This window comes from Anguilla rostrata, chromosome 7 (assembly GCF_018555375.3).
Source record: "Anguilla rostrata isolate EN2019 chromosome 7, ASM1855537v3, whole genome shotgun sequence".
Classification (NCBI taxonomy): domain Eukaryota; kingdom Metazoa; phylum Chordata; class Actinopteri; order Anguilliformes; family Anguillidae; genus Anguilla; species Anguilla rostrata.
In genome coordinates this window covers 31,364,630-31,386,071 of record NC_057939.1, presented here as the reverse complement: position 1 = coordinate 31,386,071, position 21,442 = coordinate 31,364,630, and the positions used below count along the sequence as shown (strand labels likewise).

General features: G+C 43.9%; 1 long non-coding RNA gene across 1 annotated transcript in view; it reads right to left on the bottom strand.

Annotated features, from left to right (window-relative positions):
* Positions 1-9,836: 9,836 nt before the first annotated feature.
* LOC135259562 (uncharacterized) overlaps positions 9,837-21,442 on the bottom strand; it is a 23,240-nt gene continuing 11,634 nt past the window's right edge. Inside the window, exon 2 of the long non-coding RNA XR_010331324.1 lies at positions 9,837-10,101. This is a non-coding gene — a long non-coding RNA (uncharacterized LOC135259562). The remainder of the gene's footprint in view (positions 10,102-21,442) is intronic.

Genomic DNA, 21,442 nt, shown 5'->3' with positions numbered 1-21,442 from the left:
GTGCAGTAATGTTACTGTGCGTGAGCGGCTGTGCCTTCCCGACATTGAGCTATTGTCTGTGTTGGTAAGGCTGTTTTACCTCCCGAGGGAGTTCCCCCAACTATTTGTTACCGTTGTTTACATTCACCCCAAGGCTGACGCTAAATCTGCTGCTGACACCATTTTTAAAGTGACACAAAAATTGCAATCCATCTATCCTGATGCTCCAAATATCATTTTAATCATTGCAATCTCAAGAAATCTTTGAACAGTTTTTATCAATATGTCACCTGCCCAACACGTCGCAACACTCTAGATCTATGTTATGGCTCCATTAAGGGGGCGTGTAAGTCTAAAGGCTAGTTTATGCTTCGGAGACAAAGTGTCGTATGACAAAGTGTCGGCCGACAGAACTTTGTCGCACAACGTTTTGCATTTATATTTCAGCGACAGTGTGCATTGTTACTATAGCAACCAGATGCCAAGCCCAGCAGAGGGTTCTTTACAATCCGCAAAAAATGGCAGCACCACTAAAGATGAAATCTATTATGTTGACTGTCTATCTATCTAGCTAGCTAGCTAATGTTAGCTAATTCATTTTATTAATTCATTTTTTTAATCTTTTATGAACATTTATGTATCACTTGATTTTGAAGTTCTTCATTTTCATTTTTGTGTTCAGCACATCGTGTTGCAAATTTGTATGAAATGTGCTCTATAAATAAAGGCTGATTGATTGATTGATTGACGGCTAGCTAAATGACCGTAGCTAACGTTAACGTTGTCGTAAAATTTTTCCCAACCGTGAAGAATGCCTTACTTGTTTACATTTTGAACAGATGTGGCTCCTGGGTAAATCTATAGTTTCCGTCGCTGTACTTTCGACACAAGCAATATAAAATTTCTTCTTACCGTGTAAAGTGCCTGACCCACAAGCGTAGACATGTATTAACTCGGCCACACAATTACATCGAGAAATACTATATTTGAAAAAAAAGTGCTATATTCTGTAACTGAATTTAGATCAAACCTACCATGCACAAAAATACAAAAACGCTCATAAATTTGTTTATAATGCCATCATAGCGCGGAGTGATTAAAACCATAAAACCACGCCCTTAATAATAAAATTTAAAAAATGCATTTAGATCAAACTTACTATGCATCAAAAAAAAAACAACAAAAAAAAAACATTTACCCAGGAGCTACATCTGTTCAAAATATAATCAAGTAAGGCATTCTTCACAGTTCAAAGATTTTATGACAACATTACGTACCTGTCCTGAAGTTGCTTCCATCTGGTTTTACAGATGAGCGACTCTGTATGTAGGGTGTTTCCTATCTCAAGAATCAAGAATTCTTTGTTTTTCATGGTCTCGGTAGTCGGCCCTTGTAGAATCGTAGATGTGAGGATATTTCCTCACCTCTTTGGCCAGATTCTCCTCAAACCTGTCCATTTTGCTAGTTAGTTAGCTATGCAAAACAGTCTTCATTCATAAAAACAAGTAGGTAGTAAACTAGCAACGTCGCCATGGCAACCCTTTTGCTTTCGTTTCAGCCATCCAATCACAGCTGCACGACACTTATGACGGCGTCTGCAACCTTACAAAAATCAGCAGGTATGCGACACCCGTCGCCGACCCTCTAAAAGTGTCGGCTTGACGTCAGAACTGTCAAATTTTCATCATTTTTGTCCCGTGACATGTCGTACGACACTTTGTCTCCGAAGCATAAATTAGCTTTCAGGAGAGAACTGCACTGGGTTCCTCCGATCATAACTCTGTGCACCTTCTGCCTGTGTATAGATCTGTGCTGAGGAAGGAGAAAACGATTAAAAGGCAGGTCAAGGTCTGGACTGAGGACAGTTCTCTTGCCCTCCAGGGGGTGTTTTGATTGCACAGACTGGTCAGTGTTTCAGGAGGACTCCTCTGATATTGATGTACTTACGGACGTTGTGTACAGCTACATCTCCTTTGGCAAAGACTCTGTGATTCCTACCAAAGAAGTTAGTAACAATCTCGAAGATCTCCGTTTTGTTGTCTTGGGCGGCACTAGGACCTCACTTCCCAGAGATCCAAACAGTGTCGCCTGTGTGAGGACAGTCAGTTGGCATCTGGGCCACGCTTCCATAACAATTCGAGGTCACCAGTACACATGAAAGCAAAAAGGGAATGATGTCTTCTGAGACGCTAACTATAACACTTACTATTTACTGAATAAAAAATGGTTGTTATAAAAGTAACGTTATGGACATACTCATTTATTGTCTAACATTAGGCTAACTTATTCCAATCATTATAATATATTGATGAACTTGATGGCAGTGTTAATAACGGTAACGTTAGTTAGCTAATAGCTACATTGCAAAGTTACAAGGTAGCTTTGAATTCGAGAGACGGTTTGTGAGGTTGGTACCGGTCGGTAGCGTTAGCTAGCGTTTTTTCTGATTGTTAGCTGACATTAGATTATGTTAATTACATTAGCTAGCTAGCTAATGTAATGTTACCTGATATGAGTTATGGCTACTTTGCGCAACATTGTCTAAACTAAGGTTGCCTTTCTTGACATGGTCCGGTAGCTAGCTCGCTAAGAAAATTAATTAGTGCCAAAACGGCCCCGTTCATTGTTTTCAAACCTAATGACGAACAAACAATCTGCAATTCCACCTGGGGACTACCCCAAAACAATAGTCCACAATTTAGGTAGAGTAGATTTCATATTTATAAGCGTTAGCGGTACCTACCAGCCCAAGAGAAAGAGAGCCATATCTGTATCTCCCCTCAGTCCCAATTCTTCTTTCAATGCTCTCCACCTTGGCAAGGCAACGCTGATGGTAACTCCGGTTTTTCCTCGCTGACGGTTGCTTTGCTTTTTTGACTGTTTGCCTTCATCTGAACGTCAAATTTGTTTCTTTTTCTTTGGATTTGCACTTGTTTTTGAAGTTTCATCATCTGTAGTCATCGATCTTTTCTTTGTTTGTTTGGCCATAGTAACCGTTTACTCGCAGTCGCAAGGCTAGCAGAGACTGGAAAAAACAGTACGCTGCTCACACACAAGTGAGTTGAAGACGATCCTGTTGCATTAGCTCCGCCTACCCTCTCTGGCAGACCAACCACTGCTGGGTGATGGAAACGCGTCACTAACTGTGCGCTGCATGTGATATTTCCCGGGAATGTCACCACAGACACCCAGTTCATAATCATAAATTAATATAATAATAATAATAATAATAATAATAATAATAATAAAATAAATTAATATAATAGGCTCAATCACCATTGTGTTACCTAATTCAGCGATAGATAGTGACTTAACAGACATTTATTTAAATGAAAATGTTAGAGATTATTACTAGATTTTTCCTAGCAAAGACATTAAGGGTCTGATATGTAAAAGGAAAAATGCTTTTAATGAAGGTGATGTCAATAGAGAGGGAATCAAAGAAGGAGGTGAGGGCTGAAATAAAAAAAAGGCTAAAATGAGGTACAAGGATAAGACTGAGGCAGAGATTAGCAGTAATAACTTAAAGAGCCTGGAACGGAATGAAAACAATGACAGGATCACATGATAAGGGCAACAGGAGGGGTCGCTCTGGGCGGTTTTAATTCAGATAAACACCTGGCTGATGAATTAAATGGTTTTTATCTAAGATTTAATACTCATGATTTTACTGCACAGATGAATGAGATAAGAGAAAAGACCACAGCTTCTCCAGCATTTAATACTGATGTGAAGAGAGTGGCAAACCTCTTCAGGCATACTAAGTCTAAGAGCTCAGGACCTGACAACATCTGTGGCCAGGTACTGAAAAGTTCTGTGGACCAGCTCTGTAGCATCGTTCAGTATATTTTTACGCAATCTCTTAAGCTGCAGAAGGTCCTCAAGCTTTGGAAACACTCCATTATTGTCCCAGTAGCCAAGAGTAAAACCCCTAAAGCGTTAAATGATTTCAGGCCAGTAGCTTTGACTTCTTTAATTATGAAGCCATTTGAGAAGCTTATCAAGAATGAGGTTTTAATGCAGGTCGAGGAACAGCTAGATCCGTTACAATTTGCCTACAGGCCTGGTAGAGGTGTGGAGGATGCTGTCGTTACACTGCATTTGGAGTGCCCCAAGGCTCATGCCAGACTCTTATTTATTGATTTCTCTTCGCCATTCAATACCATCCAGCCATTCCTGCTTGCTTCCAGGCTCATCTGTCATTTTAAACTTGATCCTAACCTGATTGGTTGGATAATGGACTTTTTAACTGATAGGTCACAGTGTGTGAGAGTTAACGGTGCTCTCTGCAACCAGCTCTACTCATGCACAGGTTCCCCACAAGGTTGCTGTCTCTCCCCCCTTCTGTACATCATGTACACTGATGAGTGTCGCAGCAACCGTAAGAACAGACACATCTTGAAGTTTGCGGATGATTCTGTTATGGTTAGCCTTCTTGAAGGAAAGGAACAGGATCATGGGCCGGTGGTGGATGACTTTGTGGCTTGGTGTGATGAGTCTTTCCTTCATCTAAATGTGTCGAAACGAAAGACATGAACATTGATTTCAGAAAGTCACCACTGCCAACTGTTATAAAAGGTGTTGACATCGACCTTGATGATAAACTGTGTTTCGAATCCCATGTACCTTTAAAAAGATCCAGCAAAGACTTTTCTTCCTGAGAAAAATTAACTCTCTTAATGTTTCTACTGAGATGATGACTCTCTTTTACAGAAGTTTCATTGAATCTGTTTTAACCTTTTGTATTACTGCTTGGTTTGGAAACCTAAATCTGTCCAATAGGAACAGACTTGGAGGTCTTGTTAAGGTGGTTAGTAGGATCTCAGGGGGGAGTCAGGCCAGGCTTTTGGACATTTATAACAGGCATGTCCTTAGGAGGGCTAATGCTATATTGGTCTGCAAGGACCATCCACTCCAGAGGGAGGTTGAGCTTTTGCCCTCAGGCTGTCGTTTCAGGGCACCTGTTTGGAGGACTAAAAGTTTCCTTCATCCCAAGTGCTATTGATGTGCCTAATGGCAAATAGCAATCTGGCAGCATTACTTGCACTACCCCGTAAGTGCGCATTTGCACACTTGCAAATTTGTACTTGGTATGAATTTCCATTTCCCTGCACTAGCTCAGTGATTTAATTGTGCTAATGTTGTCGTGATGTTGTCCTTTTGTATTCTTGTTATGTCTGTTTAAGCAGTGGAATTTACTGGTGTACCGGCATATGTGTTACTATGCCTTTAAGAGCGTTTGGTGGGCGTGGCAGAGCCGGACAGCTTACGTGAGCGTGGTAACCGAGGTTGGGAGAATAAATTTAACTAAAACTCAGCTCCGGGTCTGGTCACTGTCTGAACACAATATTTGGCGAACGAGGATGTCTGATTTCGTTTTACCACCTCCCCCTCCTTTCCTACCTGTTCCCGGTGATCCTGCAGTTCCCTGGGACAGATGGTTAATGTTGTTTGATGACTATCTGTTAGCTTTGGGACATGACGACTTGCAGGAGGCTAGAAAGTGCGCGATGCTAAGGCACTGCCTTGGACAGGAGGGGCAACGGATTTTCGCTACTCTTACTGTGACGGACCGAACGTATGCCGCCTCTACTGCTGCGTTCAAGGAGCATTTCAGCTCAGGAAAGAGCCGACGTATGCACCGGTTTGAGTTTCGTCAGAGAGCTCAGAAGTCCGGTGAGTCCATTGTGTCGGCGCTACGTGAGCTAGCTAAGCATTGTGACTTTGGGGGGTTGGAAGATGGTCTGATAGTTGATCAACTCATAGAGAAAACAGCATGCCCTCAGCTGAGAGAAAGACTTTTATTACAACTGGACTCCATGACGTTAGCAGATGCTGTAGTGATTGGGAAACAGCTAGAAACAGCGCAAATGGAGGCACGGAAGTTCTCGCGCACAGTCCATGAGCCCGTGACGTCATCAACACTGCCCATCCACCATGTGGCCCAGGAGGAAGCAGTGGCTGTTTACATGGACAATGAGAGCTTGGATGTACACAAAGTGGCTAATGAAGTGTCAAGGGAGAGGGGGCCCAGGCGTTGTGGTAACTGTGGCTCTCTAAAGCATGGACCTAGAGACCAATCATGTCCTTCTCTGGGTAAGCGCTGCCGTAACTGTCATAAACGGAATCATTTTGCACGCTGGTGCCGCTCCCCGCCTGCACAGTCACCCTCTGCTGCTGTTCCTATAAACATAGTGCAGAACCAGCGGGCCACATTCAGGCATTGCACATGCCGTGTGGGCGGAGCCTCCATACCTCTCCTCATTGATACCGGGGCTAAAGTGTCCCTCCTGAATGAAGCCACGTATGGACGCTATTTCAGTCATGTGTCCCTTGGTGTAGCTGCTAACTCCTTGTCAGGCTACGGCAATGCCCCTACCTCCACTTTGGGTGTGGCCTGTCTCCCGGTGGAGTATAACTGCCAACGTGCTCCTGATGCTAAATTCTACATCACACGTACGGGAGCTAACATAATGGGCCTAGACCTCTTCCACGCACTGAACTTTTCTCTGACTGATGCTGGGGGCCTGCGTGTCCTACAGGTCACAACCTCCTGGCCTGACCGCCACCCAAAGCTGTTTGAGGGCCTGGGGTGCATGTCTGGGTTCGTACACCAACCTACGGTGGACTCATCTGTACGGCCAGTTATTCAGCCATTACGACGCATTCCCCTGGCCCTCCGTGATGCGGTGGGGGAGGAGCTTCGTCGCCTCACGAAGGCCGATGTCATTGAACCAGCCTCACCCTGGGTGTCCAACCTGGTGGTAGCCAGGAAGAGGGGGGGTGGACTCCGTCTCTGCGTCGACCTGACGGACGTCAAAAAAAAACATTATCATCACGCATGTGGGGGTGTTCAGATATAAGCGCATGACGTTTGGATTGTCCTCGGCCCCGAGCTGTTTCCAGAAAATAATGTCACTCATCCTGGCTGGCATTCCGGGGGTCTCCATCTACCTGGACGATGTGGTGGTGCATGCGCCCTCCACCGCACTGCACAATGCTCGCCTGGAGCAGGTCTTCCAGTGCTTCAGACAGCACAACGTCACCCTGAACGCGGAGAAGTGTGTGTTTGGGGCCGAGGAGGTCGAGTTCCTGGGCTTCAGGCTCTCCAGGGCGGGCATCACTCCGATCATGTCTCACACTGAGGCTATTCTGTCCCTTCCAGACCCACGGTCACCGTCCCAGCTGTCCTCGTTCCTGGGGATGGCTACCTACTATCTACGTTTCCTGCCACACTACTCTGACGCAACAGCCCCTCTGCGCCAGCTGCTTCGCAAGGATGCTGTTTGGGACTGGACCCCGGCATGCCAGGAGGCCGTGCGTGTCATTAAACGGCAGCTCACATCCCCACCCACTCTGGCCAATTTCAGCCTCACCGCCCCCACCCTGGTCACCTGTGATGCTTCTGGGGTGGCACTTGGGGCTGTACTCTCCCAGGTCCAAGAGGGCATGGAGCGTCCGGTGGCTTTCGCCTCGCGGGCGCTCACTCCGGCTGAGCAAAAGTACTCAGTGGGGGAGAGGGAGGCCCTCGCTTGTCTGTGGGCCTGTGAACGCTGGCACGTCTACCTCTATGGCAGGGCCTTCACCGTCCGAACGGACCATCAGGCTCTGACGACACTGCTGGCGACCCAGGGTTCAGGGCACAGGCCACTGAGACTGCTGAGGTGGGCTGATAGACTGAACCAGTACAGTTTCAAACTCGAGTTTGTGCCTGGGCGCACGAATATGGTGGCAGACCTGCTATCAAGGGCAGTCTCCACCACAGCAGGGTTGGAAGGTGAAACACCAGACTCAGAGGGGGATGAGGACTGGGTCCAAACGCTCTACGGGCCCCTCAGCGCAGTAGTCACACTGGCCGAACTGCAGCAGGCTTCGGCTGAGACGTTCTCCACCCTCCGCACCTACATTCAGGACGGCTGGCCCGCTAAAGTGGACGCCAGCCTACTCCCCTACCACAGAGTCCGCGACGAGCTCTCATGCTGGGGGAAGGGGTGCCTCGCACGTGGCCATCGCGCGGTCATACCAGAGACACTGAGGACCAGAGTCCTACACATGGCACATGAAGGCCACCTGGGAGTGGTCAAGGTGAAGCAGCGCTGCTGAGACACAGTGTGGTGGCCTCGCATTGACTACGACGTAGAGGAGCTGGTGAAAAACTGCACCTGCTGCCTTTTGAGCGGGAAAACGGGCCAGCCAGCCACAGCACCCCTAACCCCACTCCAATGGCCGTCGGCACCATGGGAGCATATTCAGATTGACCTCTGCGGCGAGCTTCACGGGGCACCTGCACACGCCCGCTACCTACTGGTAGTGCACGACGTGCACTCGAAATGGCCGGAAGCCTTTGAGCTGGGCTCCATTACCACACACGCCATCATCACCTGCCTGGGCAAGCTTTTCGGGCGCTGGGGGCAGCCTAGCACTGTCACGTCGGACAATGGGCCCCAATTCATATCATCTGAGTTCTCAGAGTTCCTGTCACGGCGGTCCATCAAGCACATCAGGACAGCAGTGTACCACCTGGAGAGTAATGGGGGGGTAGAAAGACTGAATAAAACCCTTAAAAACGGAATACGGGCCTGTTTGGAGGAGGGGAAAACCTTCAGTGCTGCACTCAATCAAACCCTCTTGACAATCCGGGCATCCAAGCACTCCACCGCTGGGGTGTCACCGGCCCTGCTCATGATAGGGTGGGAACTAAAACAACCACTGGACTGCCTGAGAGCCAAGCCAGCCCCTGCACATGTGAGCCCAGGGTTCCAAAAAGCCAAAGTACAGGTCCGCAGCTCACAGGCACAGATGAAACAGAGGTTTGACACCTTGCGCAGAGTACGGGACCCCTCCCTGTCCGCAGGGGACTGGGTCCGGATCAAACATGCACACCACAAGAACAAGCTGCAGTCATACTGGTCAGTGCCTCGACAGGTGACTTGGCAGCTAGGACCGGCCACCTACAGTCTGGACGATGGGACTCGGTGGCACTCGAACCGCCTGCACAGGGTTTGGGCCCCGACAGGCCCTGCATCATCCCTGTTCCCCGCTGCTTCTCTCAGCTGGCAGCCTGATTGAGTTGGGGGTTAACCCCCTGCCGCCGCCAGGTCCTGCTCCTCAGCAGGCTCGCCCTCAGAGAGCAAGGGCTCCGCCTGTCTGGTTCAGGGACTATGTTATTAGTCGTTAAAGGGGTTTCTAGTTTCAAGGATTGAAAGTTGTGTTGTACTTCCTTAAGGGGGGGGGGGAGAAAATGTTATGTCTGTTTAAGCAGTGGAATTTACTGGTGTACCGGCATTTGTGTTACTATGCCTTTAAGACCGTTTGGTGGGTGTGACAGAGCCGGACAGCTTACGTGAGCGTGGTAACCGAGGTTGGGAGAATAAAGTTAACTAAAACTCAGCTTCGGGTCTGGTCACTGTCTGAACACAATAATTCTGTCTTTTGTGATCCCTGGCTGTAAAACAAATTTCCTCTCGTGGGACAATAAAGATAACCCTGAACCTTGAAAGCTATACGATCAAGTTCTGGGTTACTGACTCAACATAATAATCCCTTAGGTGCATAACAAATCTTCACTTATTCTGGTGGGTTGTCAGTTATTAGTCTCTTGTACAAAGTGATATTATCTCGATAAAAACGGCTCATGTGATTGCTGTAGGCAATGACATAATCAATCAGGGTGAACGGGATCGCCATGTATGAACAGGTGTCTGAGGAAATGGGTAACAGACCACAGACCCAACATGAGTTGTAACCCTTTGCCTGAGCGAAGGCAGCAGCTGTAGCTAAACGTGTTATCTCTGGGCACGTCATTATGGCTATCATATGATGCCTGGACTCCTAGAAAAATTGCTAACAAAAATATAAACATTATGCTGGTAATTTAATAACTATGGGGAAGTTAGTAGGTTATGCTTGTGAGCTAAACTTAGGGTGTGTAGCGCATGTCAGTATATGGCTGTGATTGTCTCAGTCTCTGGTTCCATTCACGGCAGGAGTACGTTGTTGCCCTCGGGGGTCCAAGATTCTCCGGTGGTGAATGTTTCTTCCTTGGAGACCTCATCGTCTTGGCGTAGGGTAGTCGACTGTCTTATGACATCACAGTGGCAAGGATATCTGGTCGTCTCAAATCTACATCAGACAGGAGAAGAAATGCAGTCGTATCAAGGAAATCTTAACGCATCTAGTAGGCTATATGCAACATCGTAATTTAAACTACACGAGAGCAGAATTGACTATGTACAGTAGGTTTCATTTTAACACATCTAGTAGGCTATCACTTTATATTGCATCACTGGGGGTTGGCAAAAGTTGGCAAAAACTAGCATGAACCCATCTATAGCATGAACCCATCTATTTTTGCCTTGTAGTTTAACCTCTGCGTCAGTTGTCAACAGAACCTGAAATGGTCCATCTAATGTTACGCGTTGTGGCTTGTACACCATTACCCATTGCCCTGGAACGATGGACTGACCTCCCTCCGGTGGTTCTACCCGTGCGTCGGACACTTGCTGAGCAGCAGTCTTGACTACTTCAGTCAATTGTTTGCAATATGAAATCAGCGTCTGATGTCAGATGCACGTCCGCATTCAGTAAATCAATGGTCCCCGGCAATGACATTAGTCTGCCCGTTATCACTTCAAAGGGGCCTGTCTCTTTGTTATGTATCGCCCGTAAACTACACAAAACAGCAGGTAACGCATCAGTACCTTGCTGGTGCATTTTTGCCAGTCGTTCTTTCAAGGTTCAATTTGTTCGCTCAACAAGCCCAGATGATTGTGGGTGATGTGGGAAGTGTAGTGACCACTTAACTCCCATCATTCGGCTAACCTCTGCACAACCAGTTCCGGTAAAATGAGTTCCTTGATCGGAATCAATCTGTTCTAGCAACCCCCATCTCGAAATGATATCTATGTCAACACCTTTGCTGTGTGTAAAGCTGTTCCCCTCTTTGTCGGATAAGCTTCCGTCCAATGAGAAAACTTATCGACAATGACCAAAACATTGTTGTAACCTTGCAACCGTTTACACTTAGGCAAAGATATGTAGTCAACTTGCAGGTGACAAGACACCCCAGGGGGTGCTGGTTTCTGTTTAACACGAACCTTCACACGCCTGTCACTATTGTTACACTGACAAAGACCACACCTCTGGATTAATTGCTTAGCTTCCTGCAAAAACTTTTGGTTCCACCATACTTGTGCAAATCGATATTTCATCTTTTCCATGCCAACATGACCCAGTGTATTTGAGTCGTGAGATATGGCAGGAGGCTGTTAGGTGCCACTGTCCTGGAGCCATATCGCCACACCCCATCGTCATGAACTTTTGCTCAATCCGTCCCCATTTTTCTTCTCTGTCAGCACAATCTTGCATTTGTTTGATATCGGTTTTGGCATGCTGCCAGCGTGGCACCATTAAGGGTCATATTATCATCATTTATTTTCAAATTTTGTTACGCCCTTAATAGCTGCTTTTTTGGCGGCTTCGTCAGCCAACGCGTTCCCTTTTGCTTCCGCTGTGTTAAAACGGGTATGCACTTTTACTTTTAGAATCAACACTTCACTCGGCAACTGAATAGCATCCATCAATTCTTCTACCAAATTACCATTTTTGAAGGGTGTCCCTTTCGCTGTCATGTACCCATGCTGTTTTCATAGTAACCCAAAATCGTGAGCAATTCCGAAACAATAATGAGAATCTGTATGGATATTGGCACTTTTATCTTGCGCAAATTTGCAATCAGAGCTTTTAGTTCTGCCTGTTGTGCTGATGTGCCGGGTGGTAGCGAGCCGCATCTTAGCACTTCATGTTCTGATGTCACTGCCCACCCAGCATGTTTCACTCCGTTGTGACAAGAGGAAGACCCATTAGTGAAGAGAATCAGATCAGGGTTAACAAGGGGGTTTCATTCAAATGTTCATCCAGCATTGCCACTAAATCTTTGCATTGGTGATCGTCATCACATGCATCATTGTCAGTAGGCATAATCATTGTCGAAGGGTTAGAGAGAGAAGCTTTTTAAATCATCAAGTTAGGGGCTTCAAGTACTGCCTGCCAATTTCCCCATCTGCTTGCCGAGACCTACATTGCGCGTTTCATTGTTAACAAAGTGTGAACAGAGTGTAGGCATTTAACAATCATTTGTTGATCTAACACTAGGCTAGAAACAAATTGAATTGCCAAGAAAACAGCCTAGGCTGTCAAACATGGGCCAAAACCCAAGGACACGTTGTCTAGTTTACCAAAATAATAGCCCACTGGTCTCTGCTGATCACCATGCTGCTGTGTTAAAACAGAAGTCATGTATCCATCTTTTTCATTGACATACAATGTAAATGGTTTATCTGTATCAGGAATGCCTAATGCAGGAGCTTTGCACAATGCTTTTTTCAACGAGTCGAATGTTTGCCTTTGTTCATCGTTAAACTGGATGCACTCGTTTGATTGCTGTTGCCCGTTTAACAAATCATTCTGGGGTCGCGCAATTGCAGTAAAAGATTAGTCCCAAAAATGAACAAAGGTCCTTTACTGTTGTGGGTTCGGGGGTGTTCCTTATAGCTAATGTGCGCCTGTGTGATTTCCCTTCTTCCCTGAGAAATTTTTGTCCCAAATAAATTACTGCCTTTTGCGCCAGCTGCGCTTTATCCAAGCTTGCCTTGTGGCCTTTTTCACACAGATAGTCAAGTAGGGCCAACACATCTTTATCATGTTCTTCCTCGGACGTGGAACTGATTAAAACATCGTCTACATATTGTCTAACATCAGATGTTATTTTTGGCATTTGGTGAGATGTTTATGGAGCGCCTGGAGGTAAATGGTACCACTCGAATGCATTCCATGGGGGACGTGCATCCAGCGGTATTGTTGCTCATCAAAAGTAAAAGCTAACTAGTCCTGACATTCTGGGACTAAACAAACAGTCCAATATGCCTTAACCATATCAATCACTGTAAAAATGCAATGCTCAGGTTTCAGTGAATTAAATATCGGGGATAGATCTGCTACCAAAGGTGTCAACTTATCAATTGTTTTGTTTGCCCCTCTGAAATCAACAGTCAAACGCCAGCTGCCATTTGCTTTCTTCACGGGCCACAAAGGACTATTTGAACAACTCTGAGTTCTTACCAAAATATGGCGTTCTTCAAGCTCTTTGATTATAAGTCTGATACCATCGATAGCCTCCCTGCGAAGGGTGGACTGTCACGTGCTGGGGGGAGGTGTTCCAGTAAGTAAAACAAGAATGCTCCTCCTGTTTTAACAAATGGTAATCTAAACAAAATTGAGTATATTAGTTGCAAAAGATGCAGACTATAACAAGTATTTAAAAGAAGAATAAATTTAAATTAAAGCTGCAAGCGGCGTTGGGAGGGGTCCAAGCATTGGCACTATCACGCCCCCTATGGAGCGATTTTAAAATGGCTTTGTCCTCATGATCATATACCTTCACCCAACATATCTACTGAATATCATGATAAGCAATGGATTGGAATATGTGTCTGACGTAGTAAAATATTGATGACTTATGGCCAAATTTGTGCTAAGACATGCTGGCGGATGACTTAGTTGCGTCGCCATGGATGTGTCCTGGCCGCTTCCCGTAATGGCCTTTACTATGTTGTAACACTTAGATGGCATGTCGTAACAATTAGATGGCCTGGTGTGTATGTACAGCTGGAGCTGTACATACACACCAGGTAACTGGTGCCGCAACTAAAAAAGGTGTCACACTAGTGTTGTCACAATACCAAAATTTTGACTTTGACACCGATACCAGGTTTAGTATCACAATAATTGATACTGAAACGATACTGATTCAATACTCGGTACCTAACGATACTGAAATTACCTTAATAGATCATAAACGTAGTATCCACAAGGGTTGACCTCATTTTCGAATTCACGGTTTATTAAAAACCTGGTTTATTAACAACCTTTAAGTTGAAGCTTATTCAACATATCAATAAGCATAGGCCTATTGTGTTACAACACTAAAGAAAACTATAGAAAACTATATTAAATATATTTAAAAAATCAAACAATTGTAAAGTAAATTATCTTTAAACAGGTCTTTCACTTTAAAATATATCTAAAAACAGCATATTTCAATAACAATACAGCATCTTCCTATAAAATATTTCCAAATTAGAACAGCTATTGCTACTGAAGTGAACTGAGTCTAAGCTTGCGCTGTATCAATCACGAAGAATGCACAAGCACAGGTCACATCACTTGCCAACCTCAGTTGCTACTGCCATCTAGTGAAGATTCTGACAAATTACACCTTTCATCCTCTCAATCAGTAATGCGGGAGACACATTTCCCTGGCTTTTACATTTGACACAAAACTACCGAATGTCGGAAAATTCTAATACCGAACAGTTTATTTTTTTAAAGTACCGAAAAAGTGCTGAAGTTTTGGTATACCGTGCAACACTACGTCAGACACATATTCCAATCCATTGCTCAGGTTAGCAGAGAATGCACATTTCAGAGCGCCTCAGAGACAGATAGGACATTGAGAAAAAACGAAACATCAGACATGTTATGCATCGTTAGAAAGCTTATACTCTCACCTACTGAATAAATGAATTGTCAATCAAGCCAAATTGTACTAAAAAGGGCGACAACACCGTAAGCAACAGGTGTGGTATTATGCACAACTATTTTTGAAGGAGGCCGACCCAGGCGTCACAAATGCGTGTATATTTCACAAACGGATTGTCCAAGACAACATATGACCACTCAGTCGCAAAAGGGACATCTCTACGCGTAAAACCAATGGTAAGATTGTATATTTATTCAATGTTTAGTCCCAGATATTGACTGTAGAATGACATGGTATAATTTTAAAAAACTTTGTCTCGTTTATTTCGTTATTCAGTGAGCAGCGTTTTCACTGCTGTATTGGCATATTTTAGGGCTAATGTCGGGTTTATATTGTTGCTACGGAATATTACATTACATTACAGGCAATTGGCAGACGCTCTTATCCAGAGCGACGTACAACAAAGTGTATAACCATAACCAGGAACAAGTATGATGAAAACCCTAGAGAGAAGTACCGTTCCAAGTGCAGGGAACAACCGCATAGTTCAACTTGGAACTTGTAGGTTAAACTGATTAACACTAACACAAACAAGAACAGCAACAACGCAGTCTATGCAAAAATACAAGCAATAGTTAAGACGAGTGCATTAACTAAGTCACCTACGAAACAACTACCTAGTTACAACCCTGAGCTTACAGTCAATTTAGAGATTAAATTGAGAATACAATTTCTCTCAGCATAATGACGGATTCAAAGACTAAACGAACTCACCCGATATTGTCTTCAAATGGATCCATGCCAAAGAAAAGTAATGATTCATCCTCTCAAAAAGCTTTTACTAACAAACTTTTAGGAGCAAAAAACGAAATATCAACTCGCCACCCCTGCTACCTGCGCTCGGAGTACCGTATTATTTATGTAGACATTGGCAGACTACAGCATAAATTGCGTCTTTTGTTTATATTCAATATTAGAAATTGCAGCGAGAAACTGCAGCTGTAGACACAAGATAGTTTGCTATGTTATGGTAGCAACGGAACGAAGTGGACTATACATGTATTGCATCATTGTTTTATTATACCAGTGTGTTTTCGCGCGTGTGCACAGAAACTCAAAACCTACCAATGAAATGGTTTAGCTATTTCTCAGCATAATGACAGATTTGAAGACTAAACAAACTCACCCGACACTGTCTTCAAATGGATACATGCCAAAGAAAAGTATTCATCCTCTCAAAAAGCTTTTACTAACAAATCTTTAGTAGCCTAGCATGCACTCTGGCTGGCACTGTCTTCCAGTGCTTCCCCGACATTCAGACCCTCCCCTCACTGATAAAAACTAGACCCTACGGTGTCGGATTACTTGCATCGCCATGGATGTCGCTTGCCGTAAAGAAGTTTACTAGATGTCGTAACACTTAGATTTGGAGCTCCAGCTCTTCCGCACCCCAACTAATAAAAAAGTCCAAATAGCGGGCAAACAATATGGCGGACATAGGTGTTCCCAATGGCAAAGTTGTAGAGCACATTCAGATGCATCGGTCGATGAAGTTTTGTGTTGATCTGACGTACGGTGTGGGAGTTATGACCTTTTAAACATGACCCTTTTGTTATAGCGCCACCATCTGGCCAACATAGGTGATTTGTAGTGCCTGAGTAGTGAGGGGCCATAGGAACCCACCCACCAAATTTGGTTGGTGTACAACTTATGGTTGCTGAGCCTCAGACACTTTTAGCGGAGAAAAATAAGAATAATAATCCTAACCAGCTTCACTGCTTGGACCCCTAATAATAATAATCCTAATAGATACATTACGGTTCCACCAGCTTCTCTGCTTGGACCCCTAATAATAATAATCCTAACAAATACAATAGGGTTCCACCGGCTTCGCTGCTTGGACCCCTAATAATAATAATAATAATCCTAACAGATACAATAGGATTCCACCAGCTTCGCTGCTTGGACCCCTAATAATCCTAACAGATACAATAGGGTTCCACCAGCTTCGCTGCTTGGACCCCTAAAAATTCTACAAGCTTGGAAACTGCATTGTCCACAAAAATTAGTCAGTCACTTGATCATGTTATGTCCCTCTCGTTGTTCGTGTTTATTGTTAGCCTCATGTATCTTGTCTTTTCCTTTCACATATCTTTGTTTTCCCTTGCAGCATAGGCGGGTCTCGTTGCCAGCTGGTTTCCTTCACCTGCCTCCTCAGCATTCTGCACGCTTCTGCTCCTATTTACTCCAGCATATATTCTCGGTCTGCCCACCACTCTCCGCCAGATCGTTGCCTCAGTTTGCTTGAAGCTTCTAGTCAGCTCTCATTTAAAGTTATTCGCGGTCCCGTCTCGTACTCCGGTTTTTCCCCACTTACCTGCTTTTTCCTTCCCCGTTTGTCATTGCTCGATTTTATGTTCTGGTGCCCCTGTCATTGTCTCCCCAGTCGTCGTGGTTGTCTGGTCTTGTCTTTCGTCCTGTCTGCATCCTGTCTGCGTCTTCGCTGTTTCCAGCCTGCCCTTCGCCGGCCTCCCAGTCCAGCCCTGTCCCAGTCCAGTCCAGCTTCTGATTCCGGTCCAGTCCTGTCCTGCTCCAGCCCTGCTCCTGATTCCTGTCCAGTTCAGTCCGGTCCTGCTCCCTGTCCAGTCCAGTCCTGCTCCAGTCCGGTCCTGCTCCCTGTCCAGTCCAGTCCTGCTCCAGTCTGGTCCTGACTCCGGTCCAGCCTTGCTCCAGTCCGGTCCTGATTTTCACCCAGTCTCACTCCAGTCCGGTCCTGAATGCTGTCCAGTCCAGTCTGGTCCTGAACCCAGTCCTATTCCTGTTCTAAAGAGAGTTAAATAAACCAGTCCATCTCTTCCAGAAAGTCTGTGTCTGAGTTCTGCATTTGGGTCCACCTGCTCTGCTTAACGTAACAGATCATCTGTTAAATCTAAGTCCTTAACATAATTAATGAAGGGCCTCCATATATTCTCAAATATATGCTGTTTAGCCTTTAATATACAAATTATCCTTTTTAATGGAAGGCTTGATAACATCCGTCTTATCCATTGAATAGTGCTTGATCTGTGAACATTTTTCTATAACAGTGCAATACATTTTTTGGCATTAAGCAAGCTGAGGTCTATAAATGCTTGTTCATTTTTACTGTAATTATGTTTCTCTGGATATAAACCCAACAAAAAAAGCTTAGGGTCCAGTAAGATTTGTTTTGAAATAATCTTCTCGTTTATAACTCTTACCTCTTCCCAGAACATTTTAATTTTTCTGCATTGCCAAATACAATGAAACAATGTTCCTCTAGTTTCCGTACACTTTGTGCATATATCTGGTATGTTTTTGTTATATCGATATAATTCCATCAATGTTACATATGTCCGCATTAACCATTTATACTATAGGCAGGTATTTATAGAATTAGTATGAGCTTCAGCACAAACTACTTTCCGATCTTCCTCTGAAATTTTGAATTGCAAGTTTTCCTTCCAGTCATTCAGCTTATACTGTGAATTTTTGGATGAGTAAGATGTCAGAAAATTGTAAAACTCTGATATGATACTCTCTCAAACTGTCCTTTATCATCATTTTTTCCAAAGGTGAGTGTGGGGGTTTGGTAAGTGCATTATTTCAATTTACTTTAACAAAACTTCTAAGCTGGAGGTACTAAATAATTATTTTCTATTAAGGTTTAAATTAGACCTCAACTCATCAAATGACATTATAATATCTGAGTCTGTCAAATAAAGGTCTTGGATCATTTTAAGTCCCTTAAGCCGAGTTTCCACCGCAGGAACTTTCCCCAGGAACTAGGAACCTTTTGAGGAACTTAATTTAGAACCTAAAGGGTCTAAATTAAGTTCCAGGGACTTTATTTTATTGGTCGAGTACTCGCAGCATTTTATTTCAACCGCCGTTTAAAAAAATCTGCAGCCGCAAATAACTTGAATTCAGACATTATGTTATGCAGCGCAGTAGTCTACTTTTGGTTATAGCCTGCCAACGTCTACAGATGAGAAATTAAGATTAAGAAATATTTTGTGTGCTCTTCTGTTCTTTTCTTGCTTTAGCATTAAGTCTGTTTTATAAAATATTAAGCATTTGTGCTGGGACAGCATATTACGTACCAAAACATTAAAACGTTTTAATTCGGTTGCTGAATATTTTCATCCGGATTTTCTTTGTTAGTCCATTATAATTGACTCAAAAGGCTTGACAGTTATGTGAGGTATGCGGTAGTTATGCGTAATTTACGTTGGGGATACAGTAAAAGCAAACTGGAAAAAATCACCTTCCGCACTTTTTGTCAGGGTAAAATAACAGGTTAATTCTAGTAATCGTCCCTTTTGCTTTTTCAAACTGCCACAATTTTACTCTGCGATTCTTCAATTCCACAAAAAGACCAGGAAGACTAGATATACGGACTCTAATATTTATGGAGGGCAAGCTTCAAGTATTTAGCTGCTCCACTAGCAGTAACTTTAAAGATGACAGCAAATGGTGGCTGTACCACTGCAATATTGATTTAAATTTTCACGCAAGTCTGAGTTTTCATTCTATTTATTCTTGTCATTTTGCGATTATATGGAAATGACGATGACAGTCAAATTAATCAGTTCAACAGCCAACTGTTTACTGCTATGTTGTTACCAGTTATTTGTGGAATGTGAATGCATTCTGTCGCCTCAGATGTCAAGACATGAAAGTGAATGTTCGCATAAAAACATAATGAATGTGTTTGAGAAGATATAAAACAGTTACAATCTGTATATTGGTCTGTTATATCCTGCTTGTTGCATAACAACGGTCAAACTATCAACGAGAGTTTTGCTTGACAACGGTAAAATAATATGCACAAACGGCCGCGGAAAAATATTTCAATTTCAGGTGATTAAGTCGATAAAAATCAATAAATAGCTTACTAAAGTAACCATATATAGTCATTATTGGTAACCCGTTGTATAAGTGGAATAAACCCCTCCGGGCTGTCCCGTTATTGGAAAATAACGTACTTCGGTGGCAGTATGGAGTTACAGAAGAAATCATAGGACAGATGGACCGACGACGACGTCGCTTTTTCATAGGTCAGCGGACTAATTTGCCTAATCGTTGCGGCACTTTAGACCACTGTGGAAACGCAGACAACAGTAGGCTGAAGGAACCTTGAGTTCCTTGAAAAGTAGTTCCTGGGACTAAAGGTTCCGGGTACTTTGGGTGGAAATGCGGCTTTAGAGTCCCATACAGTCGTTTTTACTTTCTGCCCAAATTGGGTGTTTGGCAACATCTGCTTTTTGTAGCTGTCTTAAATTCCACATGACTTTAGAAAATTCAAGACTTGAGTTTAACTAACAAAACATCCATACCAAGTAAAGGCTGAAACGCTTCTCCAACCCATAAATTAGCCGTTATCTCTGTAGGTCCTACTGAAATAGGCACAGGCTGCATCTGTCGCAACGTCACAGCCTGTCCCCCTACACCATAGCATCGTTGTACACGGTCTGTTAAAGGCAAGATATTGTTGTTTGCATATGAAGCAGGTAAAACAGTTAGTTCAGCGCCAGTGTCTAGAAGGAAATCAATGTCTATTTACCGGTAAATGGTTGCACACACATAGTCCGTCTTTTGATTGCCTCACTGCGGCCGTTATGTGTCTCAGTGAGGAGTCCTGTCATTTAAAGGAACCGCAGAAAGAATGGTCTTTTTCTGACTGTCATTCAAGCTTGCAAAACATTTGTTCAAATCCTCAGTGTCACCCTCTGCGTAATTGCACATTGAGGGGCCATCGTTTCTGTATTGCTTTGGTGCCTGGCACTGCCTCCAATAATGTCCCGATTTCCCACAATTACGACAGTTATTGTTACGTTTAACATCTGCACGATTATGTCCACGACTATTCAAAGTACGGATCTTACATCCAATTCAACACTTCTAGTTGCTGATAATAACTGATCAAAAGTAATGTTTTCATCTTGCCAGTCTGGTTTGCTAAGCTTGGTGGCTGATCTTATTTCTGGCGACAGCGCTTGCATAAACGTTGTTTTAAGAAGGCCACTTACACTGGAGGAAAAGTTATCACGTTTTAGCTCCTTAATTCCTGAATGTCTTAAAAAGGTTTCAGAAAACCGTTCAGCAAAAACATCAACAGCCTCGCCAGTCATTTGAATGCACGCTGCAACTTTTCCCCAATTTGTAGATGCATTTGTAGCTTTCCGTATAAATTCCTCAATTGATTCCCATCCCTGGGCAAGATTTTGACCATCACTTCCCAATGTAGTAACAGACAAATTCAGTTTGTTAACCTCTGTGGGGGTTATTACTGTGGCCATCAACTGTACACCGTCATACGGATGCAGAAAATAAATTGTTTTCCAGCAACTGATTTTAGCCCAAGCTGGTGTTACACCGAAATCTGTGACCGCAGAGGCCGCTGTTGCACATTTTCTACATGTGTGTTGTCGAGAACGGGCATGAAGAAGAGCGTATAAGTAAACTACTCCTAAACATTGGATTGCCATTACTCCCCGTCCAGTGCATGTAATCGCTGGTTGTTATTGCTTCCTATGGAGAAAGAGGCAATGTTGGTGGATCATACTAACTAACCCAGGCATGGTATCTGTCAGCAGAATGTAAATAAAATAAATTAAGCTAAAAAATGTTTTGGATTATTTGGATAATTTTTTATTATTACTACATTTTATGAAATTAACTATAAACTGTTTCTAAAAATGTGTTTGTGGTGTGGGGATGGCTGGTTTAAGCAGCCACACCTGCCCTGGGTCAAGCTAATTAGACCTGGCCAATTGGATAATTGGTTAAGAATTAGATAATTGGCCAGGCTAATTGGACCCAGGAACAGGAGTGGCTGCACCTGTGCGTAGTGAGGTAATCACTGCGCACAGGTTAAATCTGCCATCCCCACCCACATCAGGA